The sequence below is a fragment of the Vulpes vulpes genome, chromosome 9 (genome assembly GCF_048418805.1).
Source record: "Vulpes vulpes isolate BD-2025 chromosome 9, VulVul3, whole genome shotgun sequence".
In the NCBI taxonomy this organism is placed as follows: domain Eukaryota; kingdom Metazoa; phylum Chordata; class Mammalia; order Carnivora; family Canidae; genus Vulpes; species Vulpes vulpes.
Window position 1 is genome coordinate 48,489,813 of NC_132788.1, and position 16,170 is coordinate 48,505,982.

A 16,170-nucleotide genomic window follows, 5' to 3' on the forward strand; every position below is an offset into this window, starting at 1 on the left:
GTGCATAATTTTATTACAGGAAAGTAGTGAAGAATTGGGAACAACCTAATCTATCACAGGTTGAGTGGACAATACAGATACGTAAATATTTTTAATAGTGTACGAGAAGCATGACAAAGTAGATTTGTAGAGGGTATCATAGGGATACAGCCATCTACCCCAGTCTGGAGTGAGTGGCAGAACTCCAGGAAAATTATGGTGGAGGAGGGAGATCGGGAGAGGTCAAAAATGAGGTTAGAAAGATAGGGAAATGACTGGGTCATGGTATATTCTGAAGGCCTCACAAAGAATTCGAAATTTGTTCCAAGATATTGGAGAGCTACTGAGAGGTGTTAAGCAAAGTTCATGATTAGATATAGGTTTAGAAGTAATTTTTCTGGCAATGAGGTGGGAAATCGGTTGAAGAGGAAAGACTGGTAAAGAAAGAGAGAAACAAATCTGCAACTTCTAGCAATATTCCAGGCAGTAGATAGAGCAAATAGGTCTTTACCCTTAAGAGCTTAGGCTTCCTGAGATGGACTGATTGGCCCTCAATTCCAGCTCTGCCATCAAGGTTGTAGGACCACGGGTGAGTTAGCCACCAAGCTAAACCTTGGTTTCCTCATCTGTCAAATCAGTATAGTAGCACCTACTGATGGAGTTTTTGTAATGCCTAGAATGGGATTAGTTCAGTGTCTGAAACTAATAAGCCCTTTCATGTTAAATGTCATTAGTATTCTTGGAGGGTGTGAACTAGTCTAGAAGACAAAGGGCTGGGAAGGAGGGAAACTACTACTTTCTGAGAATATACCCAGTGTATCAAAAAAGGAGGTTAAAGGATGGTCCAGAGCATGAGTAAGAGGTACAGTTGGTTCAGGCTCCTAACTTGGCTCTGCTTTTAGGAACATCAATCCCTTGATTAAGTAAATATTCCCTGAGCATTTACACTGTGCTGTGAAGTGGGATGGAGTTGTGACTCACACATGAACACAAGACTCTTGTGCTAAGTGGTCTCTCTTCAGGGACTTGTAAACTTACTCAAGACTGACATTACATGTTTAGCAATGTCTTCATTTCCATCTAGTGGGAGCTTTACTATCCCGATTCATGTTTTCTTGAAAATTAACAGAGAAAAGACAAATATATTTCTTCCTCCTTCAAAAATCACCTGTGGGAGGGTTGTAACTATTTGAGGATGCAAAAGTGTTGCTTGGGATTCAAAGCCTTTCAGCTGTTTGTACTGACAGGTAGTTCAAATCTTAAAAGCAACTGTGGAAGTAATTGCAATGAAGTGATCTGCTATTGATCTACATGTATTTACAAAGCCCAATCCATTTAAATTGTCATGGTTCATCCAGTGTAATTCCAAGTGGTTTTGCATTCTGTATAATCAGGTACACTGTTGTATCTTGGCAGTTGTACTTGTAGAAAATAGATAGGCTGACAAGATCTACAGCAAAACCTTTCTCGTTTAGGAGGGTTTCTTATTATATCAGTTCTATAATCTTTCCTCAGGAGCCAAGTATTGCTCTCTACTGGTATAAATATGGGTTCCTTTATCTGTACTATGGAAATCTATGAGATGCTAATGACATCAAATTTAATTGCGGGTATTAAAACCCTTCAATTACCACGTTACTTGTCTGACAACACATTATGTTACAATAATTCTGTAACCAGTAAGCTGGTTGGAAATGTGCAAAGTAGATTATATCTCTACACTTAGCCCAGCTTTCTTTCCCAGTGAGGAAGACGTTTGGGAGACTAAGGGCACATAGAAACTTCTTTAGCCTTTGCACACAGCATTCTCTCTGCGTGGTCATCCCACCCTTCTACCCAGCTTTTAAAATCTTGCTTACCTGCAAAGCACAGCTCAGATTCCATCATCCCTGTGCAGATTGCTGTGATTCTTTCTCTTCCTGCAATACTCTGTTAAACTATCTGTATACTAGAGAGGGAAAGTATGGAGGCAGGACTGGAGGTCAGTGTGAAATAAACAAAGACCAATGAAAAGAGAACAACAGGCAAAAGCTATTTATTCAGAGCTTGCTCTAGCAAGGGAGTCAGCCATCACTCTTTGCAGACACAAAGGCAGGAAGAAGAGTGGGAAAGCTTCATGGTGAAAGAAAGAGAAGACTTCAGTTATTCCTTTATTGGAGGCTATTGGTACAGGGAAGCTGTAGGTGGACTAACAAGAAGTGGGTGTTCCTCTGTGTTTGGGTATAGGGTGTGTATTTGGCTTTCTCTGGTTGGTTGTAAGTTGGAAGACAAAAACTGAGACAAAAACTACAGAAACCTTCAATTATTTATTAAGTCTTGGTTGTTTGGGGTCAATTGTTACAGAAGTTACTGTTAGGCTTCCTGGACTGTAACTAGAGATAATGTTTTGACTTCCTACAAGTGTGACTTGCAGATAGTAGACCATCTTTCTGGGCTGGTTACTGAAGTTCATGGGTTGCTTTTCTGGTCTGATTGTTGCAGACTGTGAGACAGAGTTCTGTCTTTACATATATTCTGGCCATTTTCTGTTTGTAAATTTAGTCTCTCACCATGAAGGAAGTTCACAAGGGATTTACTGAGATCACTGAGAATATAGAAGAAGAAATAAAAGGACAAGATCTGGTAACACATGAGGGTGAGGGAAGACTTCAAAGACCAGAATAGTGGTTAAAACTCTATTGTTACCAGACTACCTGGATGTAAATCCTAGCTCTGCCAGTCACCCACTGAACATGAAGATAATAATAGTACCTAAAGCATAGTGTACTATTAGTGCTAAATAGAAATTAAGTTAGCTATAATATGTAAAGTGATTAGAACAGTTTCTGGCCCAAAGTAAGTGTTAGCTGTTCTTAATACCCTGGAACAAGTCATTAGCTAACAGCCTATCAGGAGGAAGAACAGGCTTTGAAGCAAACTTTAGAAATGGTTAGACTTTTAGGTGGCATTTAGGAGTGAGACTGTTTTTTCCTAGGATCTTGAATGTTAAGGATTGAATGTGTCCCCTCAATATTCATATGTTGAAGCCCCAATCCCCGGTGTAATGGTATTAGAAGAGAGGCCTTTGGGAGGTAATTAGGCTTAAATGAGGTCATGAGGGCTTTGAGATTAGTGCTGAGATTAGTGCTCTTGGAGACCAGAGAGCTTTTTCTCTCTCTGAGTATACGCACCAAGGAAAGACCATATGAGGACATAACAAGAAGGTGACTATCTGTAAACCAGGAATTGGGTTTTCACCAGACACTGGAATCTGCCAGCACCTTGACCTCGGGTTTCTCGTCTTCCAGAACTATGAGAAATAAATGTTTGTTGTTGAAGTCACCCTGACTATGGTATTTTGTTATAGCAGTTTGAAGTAAGATAGTATTTTCTTCTGTTTTGGTCAAGCTGTCTCCTTTAATTATAATAGCTACTGGTCTGTGGTTTTTGTTGTTTTTTTTCCTTCCCCCAAGGAATTAGCAATACTAGGCCTCAGACAAACAGAATTATTGGCCTGAAAAACTAAATTGCCAGAATGATGAGTAAAATGTAAAATATGTGGAAAAAGAAAAAGATTGACAATTTTAATCATAAAGACATCTTACATGTGTTTAGTGCTTTACAGTATACCAATCATTTTCTGTTAGTGATCTCAGGCAAATAAAAATAAATACTTTTGACTGCTAAGCATGCAGCACATAGATACTAAATTACAAAATCATTCCATTCCCTCTGATACCTGGCTTTCAGTTAATTAGCACTTCAAATTTACACTGGTGTTCTTGACTGCCATTTTTATGTAGAAACTGATTTACTTTTCAAGTATGATTCATAAGCATATATTAATGCTAATAAGTTATTTACTAGCCTTGAATCTTATTAAGACATCTTGTCTCATCTATATTTATTTGTTTACATAAGATCTATTTTGATAAAATGAAAGGCAAAGATTCTGTGTAAACATGTTCTTTCTTAAAGTATTATCTTCTACATGTGCTGAAGGGGCAGGGTTTTTAGGAGACTTCTCCAAGAACAAAAGAGCTGATGGTTGCCATTTCTCCACACACAGCACCCCCCCTCCCCCTCCCCCCCCAAAAACCTAAAAAGCCAGACATCTATTGGAATCAGTGGAGCCAGACATCTGTTGGAATCAGTGCAGTTGAACATACCTTGCTAAAAAAACATACCCTGCCCCTGCATTCTTCTGCAGATCCTTCTCATCCAACCTGTCCTACTTGGCAGGAGTCTCTCCAAACTGGCTCTTGCCATATCTCGTCTTGCAAGCAGGCCTGGCCGAGTCCAGCACCACTCCAAAACCACTCCTGTCCTGGAAAGAGGGGAAAATAATCACACACACTAGCACACTAGCAGTCCCAGTAGCCAAACCTTATAACTGGCAGTGCAGAGAGTGCCCTGCTGATCAGTATGTCTGCAACTCCAGCAGAAGGACTGGGGGTAAGCACCTGGTGTCTGCTGGCCCCACTCATCAAGGAAAGCCTCTCAGTGTAGGAAGAGTACACAGCAGCTCAGTGTAAGCAAAGCTCTAAGAAATGGGCTGAGGACAGGCATGTGGTCTGACTATTAACACTGCTCAACTTTAATGGCCTACAATGGCTCCAGACTGGCCCCTTAACAGCACAAGGACCAAATATGACCCATAACAGACAAAGTGGGCCATTGCAGCCAACAGGACTGAAGGCAAATTAGGCTTAGCCAAAACAGTAGGGCACATGCAATCCACATAGGAGACACCCCTGAAATGTATCATTCTAATGAATAGGGGAGATCGTACTACAAGACACCACAGGAACTATTCTTCATAAGTCAATTACTTTCAAGGTCAAGATACATAACTGACTTTCCTGACACATAGAAACAAACACAGCGAGTTAGACACAATGAGGAAATAGAGGAATATGCTCTAAATGAAAGCACAGGACAAAATCACAGCAAAAGAACTAAATAAAATGAAAATAAACAATATGCATTATAAGAAATTCAAAATAATGTTCATAAAGGTACTTAATGAACTTGAGAAAAAAGTGGAGAAACTCAGTGAAACCTTGAACAAAGAGGTATCAAATATAAAAAAAAGAACTGATCAGAGATGAAGAACTCAATAACTGAAGTAAAAAATACACTAGGTGAAATAAATAGCAGATTAGAGGAGGCAAAATGATGGGTCAGTGAGCTGGAAGACAGAGTAATGGAAAGCAACCAAGCTGAACAACAAAAAATAAAAAGAATAATAAATAATGAGAATATATTAAGGGAACTCAGCAACATCATCAAACATAATATTTGCAACATAGGAATAACAGAGGGAGAACACAAGGAAAAGGGGGCAGAAAATTTATTTGAAGAAATAAAAACTGAAAAATTTTCCTAACTTGGGGAATGAAACAGACATTCGGGTCCAGAAGGCACAAAAAGCCACCAACAAAATTAAACCAAGGAAGTCCACTCCAAGGTATATAATTAATATGGCAAAAAGCAGTGATAAAGAATTTTTAAAATAACAAGAGTTATTACATACAAAGGATACCCTGTACAGCTACTGGTTGATTTTTCAGCAGAAACTTTGCAGGTCAGAAGAGAGAGGCATGATAAGTGCCAAAAGGAAAAACAACAACAACAAACCTGCAACCAAGAATTCTCCATCAAGCAAGGCTATCATTCAGGATAGAATGACAGATAAAGAGCTTCCCAGACAAACAGAAATTAAAAAGAAAATTCATCACCACTAAACCAGCCTTGTAAGAAAAATTAAAGGAAATTATATGAGTGGAAATAAAAGGCCATAACCAGGAATAAGAAAATTAGGAAAGGAAAAAAATTTCACAGATAAATACAAACACAATAAAACTAGTAGATTTATCACTTATAAAACTAGTATGGATGTTAGAGCCCCAAAACAGCAAAACCTGTAAAAGTTTATATCTGTAAAAGTGAATCAAGGGATTCACAAAACAAAAGGATGTAAAGCATGAGAGACAAACAAAAATACGGACTCAAATATAGAGAACAAACTGGTGGTTACCAGAAGGAAGGTAGATGGGGAGATGAGTGAAATAGATGAAGAAGATTAAGAGTATAATTATTATGATAAGTACTGAGTAATGTAAGAATTGCTGAATCACAATATTGTACACCTGAAACTAATATAACACTGTACATTAATTATACAAAAATTTAAACATAAATTAATTTAAAATAATAAATAAATATATTTTTTTAAAAAGGATGTAAGGTATGACATCATACTTTGGGTGGGAGGTGGGAGTAAAACTTTAGTGCTTTTATTTTTAAAATTTTTTTAAAGATTTTACTTATTTGCGAGAGAGGAAAAAAAAAAGTGTGAGTGGGAGCAGGGCAGAGGGAGAGAATCTTCAAGCAGACTCCCTGCTGAGCATGAGCCCAACGTGGGGCTTGATCCCATGATTCTGAGATCATGACCTGAGCTGAAACCAAGAGTTGGATGCCTAACCCACTGAGCCACCCAGGTGCCAAAAATTTAATACTTTTAGAATGAGTTCAAACTTAAGCGACCATCAACTTAATATAGACTGCTATTTGTATAAGATATATATGAGCCTAATAGTAACTACAAATAAAAAAACCTATACTAGATACACAAAAGATTTTTTTTAAAAATCCAAGCATATCACTAACAAAAGCCATCAAACTACAAGGGAAGAGAGAAAGAGAAGAAAGGAACAGATTAAGACAAAAACAGCTGTAAAACAAGTACATACTTATTACTAAGTACACACCTATCAATAACTACTTCAAATGTAAATGGACTAAATGTTCCAATGAAAAGACACAGGGTAACAGAATGAATGGATAAAAATGCAAGACCCATCTATATGCTGCCTATAAGAAACTCATTTCAGACTTAAGGACACATACAGGTTGAAAGTGAAGGATCAGACAAACATTTACCATGCAAATAGAAGCAAAAGAAAGCTGGAGAAGCAATAGTTATATCCAACTTTAAAAGTAAGACTAATAAAAGACAAAGGAGGATATTACATAATGATAAAGGAAGCAATTCAGCAAGAGGATATAAAAATTGTGAATATTTATGTATCTGGCATGAGAGCACCTAAATACATAAAGCAACTTTTAAAAGTTCTTTCTACATAAACGAAGAGATTCAGGATATCTCCAGGATAGATTCAGGATAGAATCCAGGATAGAGCTTCTTTCTACATAAAAGAAGAGATTTATAGTAATATGATAATAGTAGGGGACTTTAACACTCAATTTACATCAATGAATAGATTATTCAGACAGAAAATCAACAGGGAAACAGTGGCTATGAATAACACATTGGACCAGAAATCATAACAGATAATTTCAGAATATTCCAACCCCAAACAGAAGAATACACATTCTTTTCAAGTGAACATGGAACATTCTCCAGAACAAATCCTATGTTAATCCATAAAACAAGTCTCAATTCAAAAAGACTGAAATCATATCATGCTTCTTTTCTGACCACAATGGTATGAAACTAGAAATCAATCACAGGAAAAAACCTGGAATGAACATAAATACATGAAGGCTAAATAAAATGCTACTAAATAATGAATGGGTCAACAAAGAAATCATAGAGGAAATTTTTTAAAAAACATGATGAAAGAAATTGAAGATGACACAAACAGATGGAAAGGCATCCCAAGCTCATAAACTGAAGAACCAATATTGTTAAAATGTCTATATTACCCAGGGCACCTGGCTGGCTCAGTGGTTGAGCATCTACTTTCAGCTCAGGTTGTGATCCCAGGGACCTGTGATTGAGTCCCACGTCAGGCTCCCGGAAGGGAGCCTGCTTCTCCCTCTGCCTATGTCTCTGCCTCTCTCTGTGTGTCTCTTATGAATACATTTTTTAAAATGTCTATAGTAGGGATCCCTGGGTGGCTCAGCAATTGAGCAACGCTCTTCAGCCCAGGGCATGATCCCGGAGTCCCAGGATCGGGTCCCACATTGGGCTCCTTGAGAGGAGCCTGCTTCTCCCTCTGCCTGTGTCTCCACCTCTCTCTCGCTCTGTCATGAATAAATAAATAAAATCTTAAAAAAAAAAAGTCTATATTACCCAAAGCAATCTATATACTTAATGTAATCCCTATCAAAATACCAACAATATTTTTCACAGAACTAGAACAAACAATCCTAAAATTTGTATGGAACCATAAAAGACCTCCAATAGCCAAAGCAATCTTAAAAAAGAAGAACAAAGCTGAATGCATCACAATCCCAGATTCAAGATATACTACAAATCTGTAGTAATTAAAATGGTACAGTACTGACATAAAAACAGATACATAGATCAACAGAACATAATAGAAATCTCAGAAATAAACCTGTTCTTTTATGGTCAGTTAATATATGACAAAGGAGGCAAGAATATACAATAGGAAAAAGACAAATGGTGTTGGGAAAACTGGATTGCTATATGCAAAAGAATGAAACTGAACCACTTTTTTACACCATGCACAAGAATAAACCTCAAAATGTATTGAAGAACTAAATCTGAGACCCAAAACCATAAAATTCTTAGTAGGTAGTAATTTCTTTGTCATCAGCTACGGAAACTTTTTCCCAGCACATCTCCTCTGTCAAGAGAAATAAAAACAAAGTTAAACTGCTCAGATTACATCAAAATAAAAACCATTTGCATAGCAAAGGAAACCATCAACAACACAAAAAGCAACCTACTGAGAAGATATTTCCAAATGCCATGTCCAGTAAGTGGTTAATATCCCAAATATAGGAAGAACTTATGCAACTCTTCACCAAATATACCTTCTAATAATTCAATTAAAAATGGGGCAGAGGACTTGAATGGACATCTTTCCAAAGAAGACATACAGATGGTCAACAGACAAATGAAAAGATGCTTAACATCACTAATCATCAGGGAAATGCAAATTAAAACAACAATGAGATATAACTTGATAGCTAAAAAACAAAAAAACCCCACAAGAAATAATAAGTGTTAGCAAGAATATGGAGATAAAGATGCCCTTATACACTATTTGTAGGAGTGAAAATTGGTGCAGCCACTGTGGAAAACAGTATGGAGTTTCCTCAAAAAACTAAAAATAGAACTACCATATGATCCAGTAATTCCACTGCTGGGTGTTTACACAAAGAAAATGAAAACACTAATTCAAGAAGGTACATGCAACCAATGTTTACTGCAGCATTATTTAAAATAGCAATTATATGGAAACCACCCAAATGTTCATCAGTAGATAAATGGATAAAGAATAGATGGTTTAAAAATAAAAAAGAATAGATGGTATATATATATATATATACACAATGGAATATTACTCAGCCATACAAAAGAATTAAATCTTGGCATTTGCAACATGTATGGACCTAGAGGGTATAATGCCAGGTGAAATAAGTCAGTCAGAGGAAGACAAATACTATATGATTTCACTCATATGTGGAATTTAAGAAGCAAAACAAATGAACAAACAAAAGAGACCAAAAAGAAAAAAACCCAGACTCTTAAATACAGAGAATAAACTGGTGGTTGCCAGAGGGGAGGTCGTTCAGGGGATGGGTGAAAAGATAAAGGGAATTAAGAGTACACTTATCTCCATGAACACTAAGAAATGTATTGAGGGACACCTGGGTGGCTCAGTGGTTGGGCGCCTGTCTTGGGCTCAGGTTGTGATCCTGGGATCCAGGATCGAGTTCCTCATTGGGCTCCCTGCGAGGAGCCTGCTTCTCTCTCTACCTGTGTCTCTGCCTCACTCTCCTCTCTCTCTCTCTCTCTCTCTCAGTCTGTGTCTCTCATGAATAAATAAATAAATCTTTTTTAAAAAGTATTGAATTGTTGAATCAGTATAATGTACCCATGGAACTAATATAACACCATATGCTAATTATACTTCAATAAATAAATAAGCAAAAAGAAAAAGAAAAAAACACTATCTCCTATCCTTTCATCATTTTACTATAGATGAGGAAAAAGGAAAGGATGTAGTAAAACTCTGAGAATCTTAAAATTCAAACCTCTTTGTATCCATATGAATTTCACCTTTTTTTTTTTTTTGAGATTTTATTTATTTATTCATGAGAGACACACAGAGAAAGAGAGAGGCAGAGACATAGGCAGAGGGAGAAGCAGGCACCATGCAGGGACCCTGATGTGGGACTCGATCCTGGGACTCCAGGATCACTCCCTGAGCCAAAGGCAGCTGCTAAACTGCTGAGACACCCAGGGATCCCCCAAATTGCAGTCTTTTATATAAAAGAGATTCAAGAAGCCTGATAATTTATTCTATGCATGTATGGTTGAATTATCATCCATAGTATGGATAGCCTTGCTCAGAAAATAAACAAACATTAAGTACTAGCTAGTGTTATTAATTTTCCCAACAGCCATATGCATACATTAAAGATTCAATGAACAGGAATTTGTTTTACCATCATTATATAAAACAAGAAAGACTATTTAAAGAGGAGTTTAAATACCTACTGGATAAAGGCAAAAAGTAGGTTCTGTTTATCTTTTGGAATTTCTGTGTTAGGCTAAAGAACACATGGCAACTAATCATTCAATTTGCTTTACTACTGATGAAAGGGAAGCAAGATAAATTCTAAAAAATATTTTCGTGGTGACTTAATACATTTGCAGTAATACATCTCATCCTTACATGTCTTAAAAAATAATCCAATGGAAAAAAAATAATCCAATGCACCTGTGGTTTGAAAGTGCTATATTTTCCAGAATGTTAGCCAATAATGCAGTTAACTTGCCAGGCTATTTCACTAAGGAGTTTGATGACCTCTGTCTCTGGACCCTTACCCAACCATTTGAAGCTACTGTTTCTGTGATTGTGACCATTCAGCTAGATAATTTCATAATTAAAAAGAAATTTCCTATGAAATGAGTTCTTTTTTCATTTACAAATGTCACAAAACCCTTATTAAGTGGTAACCTGTATGTGCAGGTATCTTAATAACAAGGCAAATAAATATTGCTTGAATCACCTGCTGGTTAAATGAATCTGTCTCAATCCTGTTGCTCCTTTCATGGTTACCAGTGACATTAGCTGGTTTCTAGATAGATTTAAATTTCCAGCCAATATTTTCCAGGGTGACTTAACTTTGCTTAACAATATGAGACACACTAATTTTGATGGGGTTGCTAGCTCTGGATAAAAGGAATAGCTTAGCTCTCCTTAGCCCTTTGGGATTTTGCCCAAATTTGTAATGTTTGCCCTTTTATGTCGAAAGATGATTGGTTTTAGCAAAACTTACTGAAACCTTTGACTAAACTCCATAAATATTTGTAGTTCCCAAGGACCCACAGCACTTTCTTCTCCATGTGTTTCCAGACTATGTTCTTTCTTTTCCTGTGATCTTTTTTTCCTGCAGTTTATCTTTGGCCCAGAGTGGATGACAGTGAATATATGTGTCCCTCCAAAATGCATATGTTGAAATGCTTCCCCCTAGGTGATGATTTTAGGAGGGGAGCCTTTGGGAGGTGATTAGGTCTGGAGAGAGGAGCCATCATGCTGGGATGAGTGTCCTTATAAAAGAAGCCCTAGAGGACCCCTTTTCTCATCTGCCATGTGCTGTTACAGTGAAAAAAAAATAGTGATCTAGGAAATGGGCTCTCACCAGACACTGAATTGGCCAAATTAGCTAGTGCCTTGGTAGCCCAGTCTCTAGACTGCAGGAAATAAATTTCTATCATTTATAAGCCATCCAGTCTCTGGTATTTTGTTATAACAGCCCAGATGAACTAAGACATGGGTTGAGAAGAGCTCTGGTAAGGATACAATGGAGGCAGCTGACACTGTTGTCTGGGTTAAGTTTCCTGAGCTCCTTGTGTTTTACATTCCCAGTTTTCCCAGCTCTAGGATTCCATGAAAAAAACAGTTTATCATACACAGGAAGGAATTTATCATACACTGGATTTTAATGAGTGTGCACAGCTTTATCAGACTTTCTATTAGATGTGTTTAGCCATGCTTGATTTCAATAGCAGAGTTTCTGATATAGTCTGATGGCCAATTGAATTTTAGAAAACTCAGGCCTCACAAAAGTGGTGGCACAAGACCTAATTCTACAAAATGAACACTAATAACTGATAGTAGCTCTGATTATTAAATTTTGTGAGCCATGGAACTGAGCTTCCATCTAAATGTATTTTCTCATGACTGTTATTTTACATAAGTCAGGTAGATAGGGGGATAGAGAGACAAATAGGTAGATAGAGATAGAGAGAGTGTGTGTACATGCAATCCAAAAGAATAACATGCCATCTCAACCAGGATCCTTTGCCTTTATCAGGAAGAGATTAAAAACTGTCAATAATCTGGGTAAACGATAAGGACTCTGGATTCATGAAATTAGTGAATTAGTGATGGACATTTGATTCTCCTAGATCAGTAAACAGTAGCTCTGTGCACATACCTTTCTCTTGCTATTAGAAGAGGCAGCTTGTTCAGGTAGCAAGCATGAACCAAGAGCCTGAGATGGTAAGACAAAGGTGACAGAGGCTCTACCCAAAGCAGACCAGAGTTTGAATCCCATGACAACCTCATATTAGCTGTGGGGTACTTGGCCCAGAAACTAAACCTTACCATGTTTCAGGGTTTTTTAAATCTTATTTAGAAAGTGTAGATATAAAAATAACCATCTGTAGGATAGTTCTGAGTATTAAATGAGATATTACTGTATAAGTAAGCAACCAAAAGATACTTGTTTTTATTTTTTTAAAGATTTTATTTACTTATTCATGAGAGTCACACACAGAGAGAGAGGCAGAGACACAGGCAGAGGGAGAAGCAGGCTCCATGCAGGGAGCCCAATTGAGACTTGATCCTGGGACTCCAGGATCACACCCTGAGCAGGCACTGAACTGCTGAGCCACCCAGGCATCCCAAGAGACTTGTTTTTAAAAGGTGGATTCCAATCTCTATCTTCCAAAAAACATCTATCTTCTAAACAGCTTATAATTGTTGCATCTTCTTTTCTTGCCTGGCAGTCTGGGTAGGAGTGTGCCCACACTTGCTACAAGGGTAGCAGAGGAGTTGGAATTTGGAGGGTGTGTATTATTCATACATGAACATTATTTCCCAGGGAGTAGGAAGCCAGGCGGCAGCTGGCTGATTCCTTAGCTTCCCTGGAAAAGGAGAAAAGTACAAAGGGTGGTCTTTCTGCATCAGTTTTCTGGTAAGAGAACCTCACTCGAAGTCTCACAGACATGGAGAATGAAATTGAGCAGAGCCCAACAAAATGCTAGGCCACTCAATTTTCTTCCAATTGCCTTAACAGTCCATGCATGATGAATTAGTCCAACTGACGATAATGTCTCCCTTCTTCAGTCGCAAAATATGCTGAAATTTTAAAAAGGAGAATAGCAGATAGCAACTCTCAGGCTCTTCAACTTGCAGCAGCTGATTTGGCTTTCCAAATACCTTCCAATGTTAATTGATTAATCACTCTTACAAATTTATCATCTTTCTAAGCAGTCTTGAAGTCAATAAACAGTAAGGTTGTGCTCCTTCGACCTAATACAGGAAGATAAAGATACAGCACAATCATAGTAAATTTGTGGCAGAGAGAAGAACCTGTTTTGATTCCCAGTCCTCTCTAGTAAGCGCCAAAGTCTGCTTCCCATGAGACAGACAATATCTACTCTCATATTTAGAAATAAGAAGATTGCATTTAGACCATTTGATAACAGTGCTTTCAGCACTCATACACACTCCCACTTGCCACTTTGGAGACTCATAACTCATCTGGATTATTTGTTCTTGGAAGAAACTAAGCACAAAAAGGCAGAAGACATATCATAGGGACATGGATAAATACATCTAATTATAGACTGCGCTATTAGCATGACATGTATTGCTGTTTCTGAAAATGATCTGACAGCCAGCAAAAGCTCGCCTGTCACGAGCTAGCCTGTCTGTTAGCAAACAGGGCTCTGCAAAGAGCAGTCACTGCTATGACACTCTCCTCAGCTGGGTCTGTGGTTCTGTGCTTCAATGTCTCTCTCTCTGCATTGCTCATGAAAATGAGTTCATATTTCAAGTCATTTCTTCTTTTTTTTATGGATAAAACATAGCTTTCCTAGATATTATTGATGTTTTTCTCAGTTTATTTAGTCAACAGTTAAAACCCAGGTAGACACAGGCTAAAGGCAGAGCCCATATATTTAAAGCCCTTGGCTTACCCTGCATGGAGAATTTACAAATTCACTCTGCAGCACCTCCTGTATAGGGATACCTCCATGTCCTTTATTTGTTTGACCCTCACAATCCATTTAGATCAAATTAAACACTAGTTTATGCCAAAATTCCCTGTGTTTAGTGACTACCAAGTGAACACATATTTGTCTTCTTTGGATTCTATTTTGTAGCATTGAGACCAATGATAAGATTTCCCTCCTCTGTTTACAAAATACCAACCCATCCAGGAAAAGAGGTAAATGATTTTGGTGCTTGGGCTAAGACCTGGTGTGTGTTAACCGATGTACTGGCATACAGGACTTTTCACAAAAGTCCAATGGGTGCTCAGCCTCTGGCTGAGTTTATTTGGGAAAGAGGCTCTCGAAATATTTAGGCATAATTTTGGAAACAAATATGGAGCATATAGAATTGGTGGGAGTGAGTGTTATATCTCCAACAGGGTTAGTATTTAAAATTCATTAATGTGCTTTCTTTTTGCCTACTGAATTCTTCACCTTGGTCTTTGTTGGCCCAAGATATCTATCTATATGCAGGGATGGGGAAGGGGTCAGGAAATATTACAGAATGACTGCAAAGAGAAAGGTGGACATAATATTTGCTCCCATGCAAATTAGGATTTTCAACAGAGCAGTAGCCCTGAAAACCAGATGACTCTAGAATGATCTTTAGTATGTCAGTAGCCATGCCTGAAAGACTCATATTACTGGGTTTCCTTCTAGTAAGAAGACAGCAAAGCCAGGAGGCCTGATAGCTAATGACATAAAACCTTCTTAGAATTTGGGCTTGGAGATGGACAGGTTCACTGGCTAACAGATGATACCATTAACAACTCAGGAAAGACCTCTAGGGCAGCCCGGGTGGCTCAGTGGTTTAGCGCCACCTTCAGCCCAGGGCGGGATCCTGGAGATCCGGGATCAAGTCCCATGTCCCGCTCCCTGCATGGAGCCTGCTTCGCCCTCTGCCTGTGTCTCTGCCTCTCTCTCTCTGAAATAAATAAATAAATAAATAAATAAATAAATAAATAAATAATAAATAATAAACGAATGGAAAGGTGCTTGTAGTAAAGTTAAAAAAAAAAGCTCAGATGTTTAAAAAAAAAAAAAGGGAAAGAAGACCTGTTAGGATGTCCTACTACCAGCAACAACTTAAGTTAGGCTGCAGGGTCAGACAGAACAGAGCTCTCAGGTTTAGCTTAGCTGGCTACTGCCGGTGCCCACAGGCCATGGCTACCAAACTGATAGCCAGTGAACCTGCCAATCAGTCTGCTGTGACTGCAAGGTGACACTGTGGTGTGCTGGACCAAAGTTGTAGCAGAGGGTCTACAGATAGCTGGAGTCAAGAAGAGTCCACTTCATCTGGGGAGAGCTTCTGGGCCTTCCCCAAGCTAAAAGAGGCCATATTATAAGCTAATTCAGCCAGTCTGGGGGTCAGTAATACCCATGAGGGATAGGTACATCACTCTGGAGAAGGGAGACACCAACTAGCCATACTTAAGGACTACACAAGTCTCTTCTCCAAAGTAATTGAAAAAAGAAATAAGACTCTTTTACACAAAACTATACTCTATCTATTGTAGGTAGAGAAGCAGGGAAAGTGGAGAAGGAAGGCTATCTAAGGGACTAAGTATTTTTCCTAAAGTGCCCAAAGATTATCTGAAGGGATGCACATGCACACAATGGAGCAGATTAAATTTAAACAAGATTGGACATTTACTTAACAGCATTCTTGCCAATTAGTGGGTAGAGGCTTGGAAGAAATGCTGGTTCAGAGTTCTGCTAAAGGATTTGGCAAACAGGCAGAATTATATTCCTCATTTGCTAAAAAGATGCCACTATCTTTGGGATGAGCTGAGACATTCTACCTCTTTGCCAAATTTGAGTACCTCTGAGAGTTTTTCTTTTCTATTTTTTTTTGTGTGATTTGCTTTTCATTTCTTTACTTTTCAACCTTTTTAAAATTTTATTTACTTTTTTATGTT

The 16,170-nt window shown here is 38.1% G+C and overlaps 1 long non-coding RNA gene across 2 annotated transcripts in view; it reads right to left on the reverse strand.

The window, feature by feature from the left end:
* The window catches only part of LOC112918681 (uncharacterized), a 197,809-nt gene that overhangs the window by 64,049 nt on the left and 117,590 nt on the right, over nucleotides 1-16,170 (reverse strand). Inside the window, exon 3 of one of the 2 annotated variants that reach the window (XR_003234737.2) lies at nucleotides 12,733-13,508. The exons of the other annotated variant lie outside the window; for it this stretch is intronic. This is a non-coding gene — a long non-coding RNA (uncharacterized lncRNA). Of the gene's footprint in view, nucleotides 1-12,732; nucleotides 13,509-16,170 lie in introns of those variants that run through there. 2 annotated transcript variants of the gene reach the window in all.